Here is a 16447-nt window from a genome sequence, read left to right as displayed (position 1 = left end):
CGCATCATTGGATTTGTTTGACAGCAGCGGGAGCCAATGGCTGCATTAAGGTGAAAACTTTGAGGGTTTACAACTTTAATTGCTGAGCTACTGACTAAGCAAACCTGCCACTTGCAAATCCAGTTATATTTATTCATGGTAATCTTTTGACCAGCCCTTTGCTATGAAAGCGTATGTCGCCAAATAACCCCAAAACCTCAAGTCTGTATCGAATAAATGCTGTGCGCTCTAAAGCATGAAAATCACAGATTTTCTTCAATTCTAACCACCAAACTGAACCTGATACATGGTAATTTTGTTAAGCCACGTTCCAGATCATGAATCCTTTTCACATTCAAGTCTGTCAGCTTTGGGAAATGGTCTGTAAACTTACCAGCTGGCTTGCCTAACCATTCATCAAGCTATTAGCTAGTGATAACAAAGTCCATATTCTAATCACTTGTTTCAGATATCTCTATCACTACCCAAATGAGTATGACCCTCTCATTATTTATTGTTTTTCACTGACTTTGGAAAATGTATAAAAGAGAGCTCCAACCAACCAATCGCACCAAATCTGTCCACAGCTTTAAAAAAATAAATAAATATATATATATATATATATATATATATATATATATATACTTTTGTGATCTGCTTCATAGTATAAGGAAGGTGACAGCAATTTTCTGAGCCTGCAGTTTTTCCTGCTTTTTGCACTACTTAGAGCACATGACCAAATTAATGATTCCCATCCTGAGCTCTCTTCTTTTTGTGTTCCTCACTCTTATCTGAGAAGGTAGGCACTCGCAGTTTGAGCCTAATGTTAACTTTCAGCTGAAATGCATCATAGTTTTATTAGGACTGTGGCTCAGATCTCCTTTGCTAGCCATATATATAGTGATAAGATACCATACAAGGCCAATACCTTGCATGAACTGACAGTGGGCATTTTCATAATAAAATTAGCACTTTATGCACAATGCAAAATATAAGAAGACCTCATAGTCTTGAAGCTAACAAAGCATAATTGTAAAGCATGAAACTGTTCTTGGTTCACCTTCATTTTAAACCAGCGTTGAGGCCACAGAAAGGCCAGAACGCTGCTTTATAAATGGTCCCTATATGTTATAATCCTATTGTAGTATTTGTATGCTATTTTTACCTACAGTAGAATTTCGAGAGAATGTAGTTCAAATACTTTGTAAAAAATATGTAGAAGAGAAATGCACTTTCTGAAACCCATCCACCACATATTTTTTTTTTTTTTACCAAATCATACTCTTACGTGTAACACCACTTCTCTGAGATCTTCGCTGCCTGGTGCCATACTGCTTCTGTCCTGAAATCTCCCTAATTCTGCATTGCACTACATACATCTACATGCTGCAGGCTGTATTCTTCAATAAAAAGGTTGCCTCCAACCTTACAGCTTGTAATGGGTTTATATTTGAAGTGAATGAGTTTCCGCAGTACACCCACAATGCAGAATTGGTAAGATTTCCGAGAGAGGGTGTGAGGTCCCAGGCAAAATGCTCTGTGAAGATGTCTGAGGAGAGGGGTCACAGGTAGGTATGAGCTCTTATAGCAATGCTGGGGAAGGAATGGGCAACGTAAAAATAATATTCTTATTGCACATAAACCTGTCTCTTTACAAGCCAAAAAAATGTTTCCCTTTTATGTTTCTGAATAGCATGGTTAAAGGAGAAGTACAACCAAAGCTTGTTTGGCTGTACTTACGTGGATCACAGGAGTGCAGTTCAATCTGCACTCCTGTGACCTGTCCTCAGCATACAGCGGGCTGAAGCTTGCTGTCAGCCGACGTCACAGAGCCGGTTCTGGCTCGCGAAAGATTGCGACAATAAAGTCAGGATCCGCCCATAACCCTGGACCAACACCTGGCTCAGCCTCTCAGCGAGCCGCTGACCGTCACCGGCTGTCTGCTCACGGAGCTCTGAGAACCGAGTGATCAGCGGTCTTTGATCGCTCGGTTCTCAGTCTTCCCTTTTTAAGAATTAAGTTCTAATATTTACAACTTTTTGTTCTGTAAAAAATTCTTTTGAAAGTGTTTTGTTTTATTTGTACGATAATTGCAAAAAATATCTGTTGATCTTCCCAGAAATTGGCTGATATCATTCTATGTGCTGCTTTGCCTTTACTGCACTGTAATAACTTGCATTATTCGCAGCTATCTCTAAGGAGTACAGATTCCTTCCTGTTATGGAGAATTGGATATGAGAAGGTGTCTAGTCTTCTACTAGGGTGACAGCATTGCTTCTCCATAAATACAATGCGAGCAGTTAGTGTTACCCTAGGATGAACAGGGAAGTGTGGTACTAGCAGAATCACCGGATTAAAATGAAGGAAAACTAGCGTGAAAAAATGAAACAAATGCGACCACCACTTCTAAGGATTGGTATGCTACAGTATATTACATTCTTGTTCTTGGGTTTAAAAAAGCTTTAACAACTATACATAAATCAAAGGCTTGCTGATAATGGCACCTTGGAGAAAGCAGAGGCATCGTATTGTTACTGGCTTTTTTTTGTGTGTCGTAAAGAAGCAAAAAATTTAGCATTATTAGGCTTCATGCACACGAGATGCCAGGGCAAACTCTGCTGAACACGTTTTTAAAAGCTGAAACCGGTGTTTAGAAACGCCCATTTTGCTGCATTTGCATGCCGCGTTTAGCCATGTTTTACCACGTTTGCGTCTAGAAGCGTCTGCAGAGCATTGAATGACATTTTGGGGCCCCATATCTCGAGGTTACTAGGTGCTAGGAACCCCACACTGCAACATAACCAAATTTGGGGTTCCTAGCACCAAGTGGCTCTGAGATATGGGGCCCCAAAGTCGGGTCACAAAATGTCATTCTCTGCTGCAGAAAAGTGCTTGACATTTTGCGACCCAAATTTGGGGTCCCGTATCTTGGGGCCACTTGGTGCTATGAACCCCAAATTTGGTTATGTTGTAGTGTTAGTTCCACTGTGTTAGCATACCAAATTTGGGGTTCCTAGCACCAACACAGTGGAACTAACACTACAACATAACCAAATTTGGGGTTCATAGCACCAAGTGGCCCCAAGATACGGGGCCCCAAAGTCGGGTCGTAAAATGTCAAGCACTTTTCTGCAGCAGAGAATGACATTTTCCAACCCGACTTTGGGGCCCCATATTTAGGGGCCACTTGGTGCTAGGAACCCCAAATTTAATGTGCTAACACAGTGGAACACTACAACATAACCAAATTTGGAGTTCCTAGCACCAAGTGGCCCCGAGATATGGGGCCCCAAAGTCGGGTCACAAAATGTCATTCTCTGCATAATTCGGGGCCACTTGGTGCAGGAACCCCAAATTTGGATATGTTGTTTTGTTCCACTGTGTTAGCACACCAAATTTGGGGTTCTTAGCACCAAGTGGCCCCTAAATTTGGGGCCCCAAAGTCGGGTCGGAAAATGTCATTCTCTGCTGCAGTTTACTATCATATTTCTGTGTTTTCTGGTCCAAAAAATAGGGTTCCTTTAAAAACACTTATAAACGCAAACGCAGTACCGGCGTTTAGCCATGTTTGAGGTCTGAAACGTGGAAAACTTTTGCGTCTGAACCCATTTTTTTGCTTCTGGAAAAACTAGGTTAAACGCAATGATTGAATGAGTTCAGGGGCAGTTGAAAAAAGTGTCCAACTGCTTCTGAATGCGCGTTTAACAGCGTCTCGTGTGCATGAGGCCTTAGACTGCATTTAATCTGTTCCTGGGACTTGCAGGCCTTTTGTGTGGGCTTGTTCACACCATGTTCCAGCTCAATGGACATGGTGTGAACAAGCCCTGTAGGTCATCCCACCATGTAGATCATTTGTCTGAAAATGAACATACACTCGAATCTTAATATGCAACTATATTAACGGTCTTGCTGGTATTGATGTAGAACAACAGAAGAGATGGGTAACTTTTTCCAAAAGAAGATGTTGTCTTGGGTTTCTACCAGTGTTCAAATCACAGAAGCATTTGGTCACTTGATCTTTGCTGGTCTATTCTTAGCTTTTAACCTCCCTCTCTACAATACAATGATGACCATCATCAGTGCTCAGCATCTTCTGCTGGTTTCAAACCATGACGCCAATCTGCTAAAAAAAACAAAAAAAAAAAAATGTTGCGAAAGATCTTGATGCACATCTGACCTGCCTGAGACCCAATATAGTGATTGTGATGCCTTGATTTTACAGCATGCTTAGGCTTAGCATGCTGACATGTGCACAGTAGCCTGACAATAACGTGGCATTAGGAGCCTTTAGATCGTGTTGTCACCCTGTTGCTGGAAATGCTGACAGCTAGCTGAGACTGGGAGCGTCAACAGGTAATTCTGACCAATTTATTAACCACATGTAAAGGTAACCTGGATAACTATATTATGGTTCATAAAGAATGAGCAAATTATGCTTTTTAAAAGGTTTACAGACACTTTACCATTTGAGTATAACACTCTATGGAGTCTCCCCCATGATTTTTGTCTATTTCAGCTGAAAAAACTCACAGGATAATAACCGAGGGACAGATATGGAGAGCTGTGCAAATTATGGGGCAAAAAGGTGCTAATGAAAGAGTTGCATGGTTATAGTGGCAGTCCTCTTAGCGTGTTTCCAATTTTTCCTATACAACTAATTTTTCCTATTTTTATTATAATAACAAAGGTATATTTGTGTATTCTCTGAAATGATATTGCACAGCTCTGCTCTCCTCTTCTGGGGTCCTCTGCTGGCACTCCAGACTCCCCTGTTCTAAATGTGTGCCCCCATAGCAAGCTGCTTGCTATGGGGGCACACCTGCGGACTTGCTCCTGAGCCAAGCTGTGTGCATTCATTGATAAACACACAGTGCAGCTCGTCCCGTCCCACTGCTCACAGGTTTGGCAGCAGCAGGAGCCAATAGCTCGCTTTTGCTGAGTCTTCTGGGGGTTAGGGGTAAGAAGAGCAGCGCTGCTGCACAGACAGGCACAGTACTGGATCAAGATTTGGGATCACGTAACTATTTAAGGGGGGACTGGGTGGAGCTGACATGGAGAGGTTTTTTTTTTTTTTATCTTAATGCGGAGAATGCATTAAGGTAAACAAAACCTTTTGCTTTTAGAACGACTTTAAATGTAACCACTTTCAGTGGTTAATTAAGCCTGTTACAATTACGTTTTTTTTTTTTAATAATTCTCAATTATTCTAGCTATAATGAAATATCAAAGGATTCACAATATGAAGATTATCAGGTTTACTTTGATTAGCTATCCAATTTAGCCTCCAGTATCAGGATAAAGAAAACAATCCCAGCGCTGATTAAACCATATAAGCGATACATTATCTGAGCTTTGTGTACTCTCTGAAAGGTTTATGGTTGGCTGCCCTTCTCAGCTGGCATTTCTTGTGAAGAACACTTGGCTTTTTAATCTTCTCATTCTTGACAATAAAACATGAAGGTAAATGTAGCAATTGTTCCAGCACAAGCCCCATCACGTCGCAGTCCCAACGCACTATTTTGTATACTGTTTTTTTGGCAGCAGGGTTGAGGTTATTACAAGTTCTGTAATGTTTGTGGGGCCACCCTGCTCCATGATTACAGTAGAGACAACCACAATAAAAGTCTAACAGATGGAGAGGAGTGATGACAGCTAAGCTGATGCTGTGCACAGATCTTTGCATTATACATGTTGAATTGGGGGGAGGCTGACGAGAATCTTGCATATTACAGCAAGAATGCAAAGGGCACAGATGCCTTTTTGTCACGTTGGGAATTTAAGAAGTACTGAAGAATACATCAAGTCCTATTAGTTACCCATTTTGTTTTAGTATGCCTTGAAGGGCACTTATTTAGAAGAAACATGCATTAAAATATTAATCGCTGTTGATATTCTTCTGGAACATTTTTGGAAGAGCTGTGTACAATTCTGCAGATTCGCCAGAGATGGTCAACAGAATACCTATCATGAGGGTGTTTTTTTTTCATAAGAACATATGTCTAAACTTCAGTATTAAAAATATACAAATGTTTTCTTTATTTTAAAGTGCCTCTAAACCCTAACTTACATTTAGTTTGCTAAAGGACTATATATCATAAGCAATTGCCATGTTGTTCCAAAAAAATACTGTTAACCACTTGCCATGCCGTCGCTATACATTTACTGGTGCGGGGCGGCATGAGCAGTCGTGAGTGGGTGTGTGTATATATATATATATGTGTGTGTGTGTGTGTGTGTGTGTATGTATATATATATAATATATATATATATATATATATATATATATATATATATATATATATATATATATATATATATATATATATATGTATATATATATATATATATATATATATAATATGTCACTGCCTGCTTCCGGATCTGCAGTCACACGCATACCCGCCCCCTGCTGACCCATGCTGTGATTGGACACCGCACAAGTTTGCACCTTATTTTAGCCAATCGGCTGTGTACATAGAACAGAAATCTGGCTGTTTTTTTCTCCCCGCAAAGCAGGAAGAAAAAAAAGCCACTTAGTAAAGTAAAAGCAGCACATTTTACACACATTACACATTGCTAGGAACACAGTTAACCCGTTGATTGCCCCTAAATGTTAACCTCTTCCCAGCCAGTTACAGTGTACAGTATTAGCACCGATCACTGTGTTAGTGTCACTATTGATGTCAGTGTCAGCTAGTGTACCTCCCAGCCAGTTTCTCTTAGTGCCAGATTGCCTGCTATACTATCACAGTCCCACTATAAGTCGCTGGTCACCTCCATTACCAGTATTGCCTCGTAGCTTCATAAGTTCCAGTATATACACCATAGTTGTAGATTCCATAACTTTCACCCAAACCAATTTTTTTAACCACAGATGTATCAGAGTAAATTTTGTCCTAAACATCAGATATTTATTTATTTTTATTTTTTTAATGTTTTTTTCAACAGAAGTAGAAAATATAGTATTTTTCCCCAAAATGTTGTTTTTTTTTGTTTATAATAAAAAAATTAAAAAACCCAGTGGGTAATCAAATACCACCCAAAGAAAGCACTGTGTATAAAAAACTATGTAAATGTAATCTGGGCACAGTGTTGCTTGACCACACAATTGCCAGTTAAAGTAGTACAGTGCTGAATAGCAAAAAATGCCCTGGTCATGAAGGGGGTAAAACTTTCCAGGGGTCAAGTGGTCAAAGGAAAAGTAAGGCTTGTCTTGTTTTGTTTTAAAATAACAAACCTTTCATACTTGCCTGCTTTTTGTAATGGTTTTGCACAGAGCAGCCTCGATCCTTTATCTTCTTGGGTCCCCCGCCGGCACTGAAAACTCCCATAGTAAACCACTTGCTATGGGGGCACTCGTGTTTCCTCACTCCTGGGCCCCATTCTGAGTGTATATAAGACACACACAGCAGGCTTGGCACCGCCCCCACTTCCACCTCACTGGCTCTGATTGACGGCAACAGGGCTGTATCTGAACCAGTCAAGAACAAGAGACCCAAGAGAGCCTCAGCTCTCATGCACAATGCTGAATCAAGATCAGGCTCATGTATTTACTGCTGCGTGCAGTAAGGTAAAAAAAAAAAAAAAAAAAACACCTGCCTTTGCAACCACTTTAATGCTTTTCTTTCTTTTACAATGCCTTGCAAAAGTATTCACCCCCTTGTCTTTTTACCTATTTTGTTACATTACAGCCTTTAGTTCAATGTTTTTTTAATCTGAATTATATGTGATGGATCAGAACACAATATTCTAAGTTGGTGAAGGTAAATTAGAAAAATATATACATAAAACTATTTTTCAGAAATAAAAAAATGATTATTGGCATGTGCGTATGTATTCACCCCCTTTGTTATGAAGCCCATAAAAAGCTCTGGTGCAACCAATTACCTTCAGAAGCCACATAATTAGTGAAATGATGTCCACCTGTGTGCAATCTAAGTGTCACATGATCTGTCATTACATATACACACCTTTTTAAAAGGCCCCAGGAGCTGCAACACCTAAGCAAGAGGCACCACTAACCAAACACTGCCATGAAGACCAAGGAACTCTCCAAACAAGTAAGGGACAATGTTGTTGAGAAGTACAAGTCGGGGTTAGGCTATAAAAAAAAATCCAAATATTTTATGATCCCTAGGAGCACCATCAAATCTATCATAACCAAATGGAAAGAACATGGCACAACAGCAAACCTGCCAAGAGACGGCTGCACACTAAAACTAACGGACCGGGCAAGGAAATTATTAGGAAATCATTAATCAGAGAGGCAGCACAGAGACCTAAGGTAACCCTGGAGGAGCTGCAGAGTTCCACAACAGTGGCTGGTGTATCTGTACATAGGACGACAATAAGCCATTAGCTTCATAGAGTTGGGCTTTATGGCAGAGTGGCCAGAAGAAAGCCATTACTTTCAGCAAAAAACAAAATGGCATGTTTTGAGTCTGCGAAAAGGCCTGTAGGAGACTCCCAAAATGTATGGAGGAAGGTGCTCTGGTCTGATGAGACTAAAATTGAACTTTTTGGCCGTCAAAGAAAACGCTAAGTCTGGCGCAAACCCAACACATCACCCAAAGAACACCATCCCCACAGTGAAACATGGTGGTGGCAGCATCATGCTGTGGGGATGTTTTTCCAGCAGTCGGGACTGGGAAACTGGTCAGAGTTGAGGGAAAGATGGATGGTGCTAAATCCAGGGATATTCTTGAGCAAAACCTGTACCAGTCTGTTTGTGATTTGAGGCTAGGACGAAGGTTCACCTTCCAGCAGGACAATGGCCCCAAACACACTGCTAAAGCAACACTTGAGTGGTTTAAGGGGAAACATGTAAATGTGTTGGAATGGCCTAGTCAAAGCCCAGACCTCAATCCAATCGAAAAGTGCAAACCATCCAACTTGAAGGAGCTGGAGCAGTTTTGCAAGGAGGAATGGGCAAAAACCCCAGTGGTAAGATGTGGCAAGCTCATAGAGACTTATCCAAAGCGACTTGGAGCTGTGATAGCCGCAGAAGGTGGCTCTACAAAGTATTGACTTTAGGGGGGGTGAATAGTTATGCACATTGACTTTTTCTGTTGTTTTGTCCTATTTCTTGCTTGCTTCACAATAAAAAAAAATCTTCAAAGTTGTGGGCATGTTCTGTAAATTAAATGATGCAAATCCTCAAACATTCCATATTCCAGGATGTGAGGCAACAAAACACAAAAAATGCCAAGGGGGTGAATACTTTTTCAAGGCACTGTATATATGAAGTGCCATTGATGTTTTCCACACTCTTTAGCCACCTTACTGTCTGTATGCGCTTGCTCCAGCATTACCTGTTCATTATTGCTCTGCTCTAGCTCTCTGATTGTGGGTTAAGATTTACTTTAACTTTTTTTTTTTCATAATAAACTTTATTCACAAAGTTTATTTGAGACTTGTGATCTTCTCCCCATGTAATTTAATGATGAACCCCTGTCTTAGAATTATCTTTTAAATAGAGGATCTTTCCATGTTTTCTTAACTTGCGTTATGCATTATCTTCTCATTATAGCAGAGCTCTAGAAAGACATGAGTAGACTTCTTCCTAAAATTCCTAATAAAATAGAAATTAAAAAACTGGGTTGAGATGGCTGTGTTAAGTACCTGTACAGAAATCTTTGTACAAGTCTCTCTCATCCCATATACTGTTAGGAATTATCATCATTGTGGCCAATAATAAATTAATGTAGTCTCTGTATTATGAAAAAAAAAAAACCCACTTTAAAAAAAAACAAAAAAACTAACACCTGCAAGACAAAGGCATAATGAGCTAGTATGCATAGCATACTAGCTCATTATGTAATACTCACCTGAGATCGAAGCCCTCACTGCGGTTTATAGTACACCGGCCGGCGACATCACTCCCAGGGGTTACTTCCGCGGGTATCGCAACTCCGGCGATGTGTTTGGCCGGAGCCGCGATGACGTCACTTCCGTGCATGCGCGTGGTAACGGCACATACGTGCCATTGCTTCACTTTGTGTCAGTGCGCATGTGCCGATGACGTCGGCACATGAAAATACAGGGGATATCTCCTAAACCGTGCAGAGTGTGGCGACACACTTGGGACTCGGCTGATCACAGATCGGAGTAAAGTACTGAATTTAGTTGATTAGTAAATGATAGCCAGTCTAACATTTTCAAAAATAGTCAGCATTAGCAGCCTTCATATGCTCTCATCCACAGGGCTCCTTTTTAACGTGAAAAAGTTCACTCTAATGTCAGATCCATAAGCTGCACATACTTTGGAGTCTCCATTTTCCAGCCATTGCATTTGCCTTTGGGAGCGAGGCATTGCAGTACTATGTAAGCTCCAGTTTGCAATTGGAGGACTCTTCCCATCCCTATATGACAGTTTTGAGTGCCTAAGCAGCCAATCGGTGCTTTCACATGTGAAGAAGAGGAATGAGTCACATGCTCCCCTATTCCTGAAAGTACTGGATGTTTAATTTTGCTTCTCTGTGTAAATGGAAGGGTAGGGGAGCCCTGCGTGGACGAAACACGTTTACAGTAAAGGACGATCACTGTTTTATATTGCCAAGTTACAAAACGCTATCCAGTGCCATTTCCTTCAGATTTGTATTTAATTTTTTACCATCTCTACAAGTATGTACGGATTAAGATCCTCCTCTAATCTTTTGATTATGTCTTTGTATTTGTTTTTGTATGGAGTCTGTAAATCACCCTCTTACTTGTAGTGTGACTTTATAAATAAAACCTGATGATAGTTATCGCATTTCTAATGCTGGGAAGCAATTCAGTATCACTTGTATGGTTAAGCCCTACCTTCAGATACTAAATCTTCCAGGTTTATTGGTTGGATAGCATCCCTGTGACTGATGAGATTATATTAGAGGAAGACCTGGCCTGTAGTGGAATGTCACATTTACTACTTGCTGTAAAAGCCGAGGCAGTCTCTAAGGTTGTTATGCTCTCATGGAAAAGATGTTTGTAGCGGGACTTGTTTTTTCGTTTTTGTTTTTTTTACACCTTTATGGCCCTTGGTTCTTTCCAGCTCAAAAGCCCTGTGTTGCCATCAGTATCACTCATTTATGACTTTCTTGTGCGACAGTAAAGTGGAGTTGTATCCTTAGCTATCGCCTACAGACTGTCCAGCTGGGAGAGGAGATATTTTATTTGTATGTGGCTTATATGTATATATGTTTTGGAAACTGTCGTGCTCTAAAACAAGCCGATTTGGGGCACACGTTAGCTGTTGCAGTATATTAATATACATGCATTACGTTGCATGATGTTTCTTCTTTGTGATGTGCTGTATTGTATGTTGCGATCTACTGCACAGTGCGTTGGGGTGCAGATATACAGTGGGTATACAAAAGAATCCCCCCCCTTTAAAATCACATTTTGTTGCTTTGCAGCCTGAATTGATTTGTTTTATCCAGCTGTATTTACTCTGTGCAACTTATAACTTCCAAGTGAAAGCTATAACACAAACATGTCAGAAAAAAAAAATCAACAAAATCACTGAGTTGGAAAAAGAATCGCCCCCTTCCTAAATATGACTTGTAAACTCAGGTGTAGCTAATCACTTTCTTAATGGCACACAAAGCCATTTGACTTTCAACTGTGATCAGCTATAGTCATTTTGATTAGTTCAGCATCAAAAGAACTTTCCTGGAGCATTCCAGTCCCTGGTAGTGTTACTGAAGCAAACAATCCACTATGGGTGGCAACAAAATGTGATTGTTTGAAATGAGGTGATTCTTTTCTATACCCACTGTAGAACAGGTTCATTGTGGCAACACACAAGTGTGAATAGGCTCTTAGTGTTGGTTATTTTCAGTATATTTAGTATATAGTTAGAGTATCTCCTTTAGTTCTATTCATTTGGATTTGAGAATAAATTTAAAAGTTATATCCAGACCCAAATTTACCTCCAAAACTCACTTTCCCTTTCTAGGGCATGTCCATTTTATTTCTTTAATTCTGTTTTTGTATAAAGAGGCTGCTTTTTTATTACTCCTTGTGATGTCATCATTAGGCTTCTAAAATTTTAGCAGGAATAGCTTCTAGAAGGAGGCATCAGCAGGGTGCCTTACATTAATTTGTGTTGATATAGGCACACCCTCCAGTACTACATCTCCCAAGAACCCTTTACATGCATTGCTGAGGCAGCATTTTATGCTGGGGACAGAGGATTGGGATAGATGAAGTGATGTATTTCAGCAGAGGAGAACTCACATGGGGCTGAAAATGCTGCTGGGGATTTCAGTGTAACAGAGTCAGCTTTGCCATGCAACAGCAGGAAATTAGACACTCGCTGAGTTTCTGGCAGGTTCAGCAGGTATTTTTCCATACTTGCCGTTACCTATTTCTGACCGTTAGGAACAGCTTGAGCAGCAAAATAAAAAGCTGAGGAACTGTACTGTGCAAGATCTTACACAGTTGTTAAAACGAGCATTCCAACACCACCATGTTTAACCCCTTCCCGACTGCCGAGCGATGATATATGTCGGCAGAATGACACGGGTGGGCAAAAGGGCGTACAGGTACGTCCCCTTTAAGATGCGGCATTGTGGGCGCACGCACGTCTGTCGTGTGCTCCGTGACTGCGGGTCCCGTGGACTCGATGTCTGCCAGCTGCCCGCAATCATGTCATGGAGCTGAAGAATGGGGAGATGCCTTTGTAAACAAGGCATTTCCCCGTTCTGCCTAGTGATATGACAGAGATCACTGCTCCCTGTCATCGTGAGCGGTGATCGTTGTCATGTGTATAGTAGCCCATCCCCCCCACAGTTAGAATCACTCCCTAGGACACACTTAACCCCTTGATCACCCCCTAGAGGTTAACCCCTTCCCTGCCAGTGTCATTTACACAGTAATCAGTGCATCAGTGCTGAATAAATGACAATGGTCCCAAAATAGTGTCAAAAGTGTCCCATGTGTCCGCCATAATGTCGCAGTCCCGATAAAAATCGCAGATCGCCGCCATTACTAATAAAAAATAAAAATAACAATAAAAATGCCATAAAACTATCCCCTATTTTGTAGACGCTATAACAAACCAATCAATATACGCTTATTGCGTTTTTTTTTTTTTTTTTTTTTTTTAATACCAAAAATATGTAGAATATATATCGGCCTAAACTGAGGAAAAAAAATTTTTATATGTATTTTTGGGGGCCATTTATTATAGCAAAAAGTAAAAAATATTGAGTTTTTTTTTTTCAAAATTGTTTTTGTTTATAGCGCAAAAAAAAAAAAAAAACCACAGAGTTGATCAAATATCACCAAAAGAAAGCTCTATTTGTGGGGAAAAAAGGACGTCAAGTTTGTTTGGTTGCAGCGTCACACGACCACGCAGTTGACAGTTAAAGCGACGCAGTGCCGAATCGCAGAAAGTGCTCTGGTCAGGAAGGGGGTAAATCCAGGGCTGAAGTGGATATCCTAATGTGTGGCCAGTGTGGGAGAAAACACTTTCACAAAATTGCTTGATGAAATAAAAAATGAAGGTCACCTATAGTTTCTAGCCATATTTTGATGATGATGCAGCTTCACTCGTTTTATTTGCACGTATTATCCTTCACCTATGGGCAGAGTGTTTTCTTTGGGTAGCAGTATATGTAATAGGTATGCTGTGAAAGAATTAACCTTTTATTTATGTAGCTCGGATTTGGATTACAATTTTAGCTGCTGAACGATATATATTTATAAAAGTTAATATTTATCCCCATATGTGTTCTGCTTTCACTCCTGCATTTATGTATATAGTGATATGTAACCGAACATATGTCCCTAAATGTAATGTATGTTTTAATTCAGAGCGTTTTAACCTTTCATAACTTTTCTAAAAAAAAAAAAACAATTTGTATGTTCAGGCAAATATAATGGGGGGGGGGGGGGATTTAATTATAAGAAAATGTTAGGTAACTTTGTGAAAAATCGAATTCCCTATGACAAAAGAGTAGAGAGAATTAAATGGTACTTTTTAAAGAGCAGGTGTAGATTTCTATCAACTTTAAGTCCTCATGCACACGGATGTTTTTACAGCTGCTTTTTTGAGCTTTTTTTGCAGCTTAAAAAGGCCTGTCTATGTTAGTCTATGGCTTCATGCCCACCTAGGCGTTTTTGAGCTGCAAGTGGCATAGGCTTTTTTAAGCTGTAAAAAAACCCAGGACCAGTGGGTTCTGAGAGACGTTTTTCAGCTGTAAAAACGCTCTAACGCTGAAAAACGCTGAAAAACGTCATTCACCAACGTTTTTTAAAGTTTTTGATCCATTGAAAAAAAAAAAACGCGGAAAAACGCTCAAAAACGCTAAAAACCGCTATTGCGAAAAAAGCTGAAAAAAGTTTAAAAAAATCACTGCAAAGATACTGGCGTTTTCATAACGTTATTTTAACAGCCTGTGTGCATGAGTAATAACACCTCCTCCTCCCACTTGCTTCTTGCTTCCAGCAGCAGCCTCCTGAAGAATTTACAGTGTGTTCTGGCTAAACTTTCTTACATTCTGTTCGATTCTGCACACTGAGTTGCCATTGACTAGAATGGAGCTATATATCAAGCATCTCCAGTCAAATCAATGAGTACTCAGTAGATTGTGGTGTGGGGGGGAGGAGGGATTTGGTTAATGTTGATAGGTCACAACTGTTTCTTTAAAATGTATGTCAAGTCAAAAATGTTTCTAGTTTTGGCTAGAATGGGAAAAGGTTAGAAATCCTTTAGTCCCCTTTCACACAGGGCACGTCGGTTTTGACGGACTCCGCTTGCTCAGCGGGGATCGATCCAGTGATCTACATTGAGCAGGCGGATGACAGGTCCGTCTCCGCTCACCGTGCAGAGACGGGCCTGTCAGAGCCCCGCTATCCTCTATGGGAGATCGGATGAAAATGGACCGCCTGTCCGTTCTAATCCGATTCCATCCGATCCGCCAGATGGATGGAAAATAGGGTTTCCATTCGCCTGGATTTGGCAGATCGGATAGCGGAGGGTGTCAGCGGACATGTCACAGCTGACATCTGTTGCTCCATAGAGGTGCATGGAGTGTCGGATCAGGTCCGCCTTACAAACAGACAGGCGGACCTGATCGGACCTCGTGTGAAAGGGGTCTTAGGGTTTTTACTGCTATCCAGGGCTGTATTTGGAGAGATTTACCTTCACGTCCTGTCCTGCTGACAATGGTTTCATCAAAGTGAGGGAAAGCCTGCAAAAAAGGCACAAATACGTCTGACCAAGGTTCTAGATTTAGCCTACTTTACTATAGAAAATAGTTCTCATTTCTGTCTGTGTTGCTATTAGAGAGTTCCTCTCCCTTCTTGTCTGGTAAAATGTCAACAGGGCAGAAAGCAAGGTTAAATTTCTTTAGCCACTTCACGCCTGTGCTATAGCTGAAAGATAGCTACAGCGTGTGCTTAAATTGCCAGGAGGGCTTCCCTGTATGTGCTCGGACTGCTCGCACAGGGCGCTAGCGGCGCACTCTATGATCCCCAAGTCCTCGGCTGATCACAGATCGGAGTAAAGGGTCAATTCCAGCCCTTTACCACGTGATCAGCCAATGACAGCTGATCCCATGGTGAAAATAGATGGCGGTAATCGGCTGAGAGTGTGAGGAGAAAAAAAAACTGATTAATGGCTTGTGGAAACGGAACATTGGTCCCCCACCATGACAGTCACTGCTGCTAAGCAGTGCCTACCAGTGCCCATCAGTGCCACCTACCAGTGCCCATAGGTGCCACTGATCAATGCCACCCATCAGTACAGCGTCATCACTGCCACCCATCAGTGCCCACCAGTGTCGCCTATCAATGCCTGTCAGTACTGCTAATCCGTGCCCACCAGTGCCACCTATGAGTGCCCATCAGTGCTGCCAATTGCCCACTAGCGCCTCGTCATCCGTGTCACTTATCAGTGCTGCCTATTGGTGCCGCCTCATCAGTGCAGCCTCATTAGCGCACATCAATGAAGTAGAAAAGTTTCCTGTTTGCAAAATTTTATATCAAACTATGATAACTTTCTTTTCTTCTTCTTTTTTTTTTCAGAATTTTCAGTCTTTTTTTGTTCAGCAAAAAATAAAAACCCCAATGGTGATTAAATACCGTCAAAAGAATTCTCTATTTGTGTGAAAAAAATGATAAAAATGTCATATGGGGGATTCAGTGTTACATGACTGCGCAATTGTCATTCAAAGTGCGACAGTGCTGAAAGCTGAAAATTGGCCTGGGCAGAAGGGGGGTATATGTGGTCAGTAAGCAAGTGGTTAATGAAGCCTTGGATAACAAAAAATCTGACGGGTTATAACCCTTTCCCTCTATCCAAAACTAGAAAAAATGTTTTTGGCTTGACATACTTTTTAACTTTTGTTAACAAAATAAGGTAACATTTATATCGGCTATACAGGCCATGTTATTTAATGGTATTAATACGTTTTCCATTTCAATCCACGGCTAAAAATGATTTTCCTAATTTGTAAAAAAAAAAAAAGAAATCAATAAA

At 40.7% G+C, this 16447-nt stretch overlaps 1 protein-coding gene across 3 annotated transcripts in view; it reads left to right on the top strand.

The window, feature by feature from the left end:
- Nucleotides 1-16447, top strand: part of MCC (MCC regulator of WNT signaling pathway) — a 530407-nt gene that overhangs the window by 411136 nt on the left and 102824 nt on the right. The window lies entirely within an intron of this gene.

This window comes from Aquarana catesbeiana, linkage group LG01 (genome assembly GCF_042186555.1).
Source record: "Aquarana catesbeiana isolate 2022-GZ linkage group LG01, ASM4218655v1, whole genome shotgun sequence".
Classification (NCBI taxonomy): domain Eukaryota; kingdom Metazoa; phylum Chordata; class Amphibia; order Anura; family Ranidae; genus Aquarana; species Aquarana catesbeiana.
Note: the sequence above shows the minus strand (reverse complement) of the source record. Positions and strands in the feature narration are given on the sequence as shown.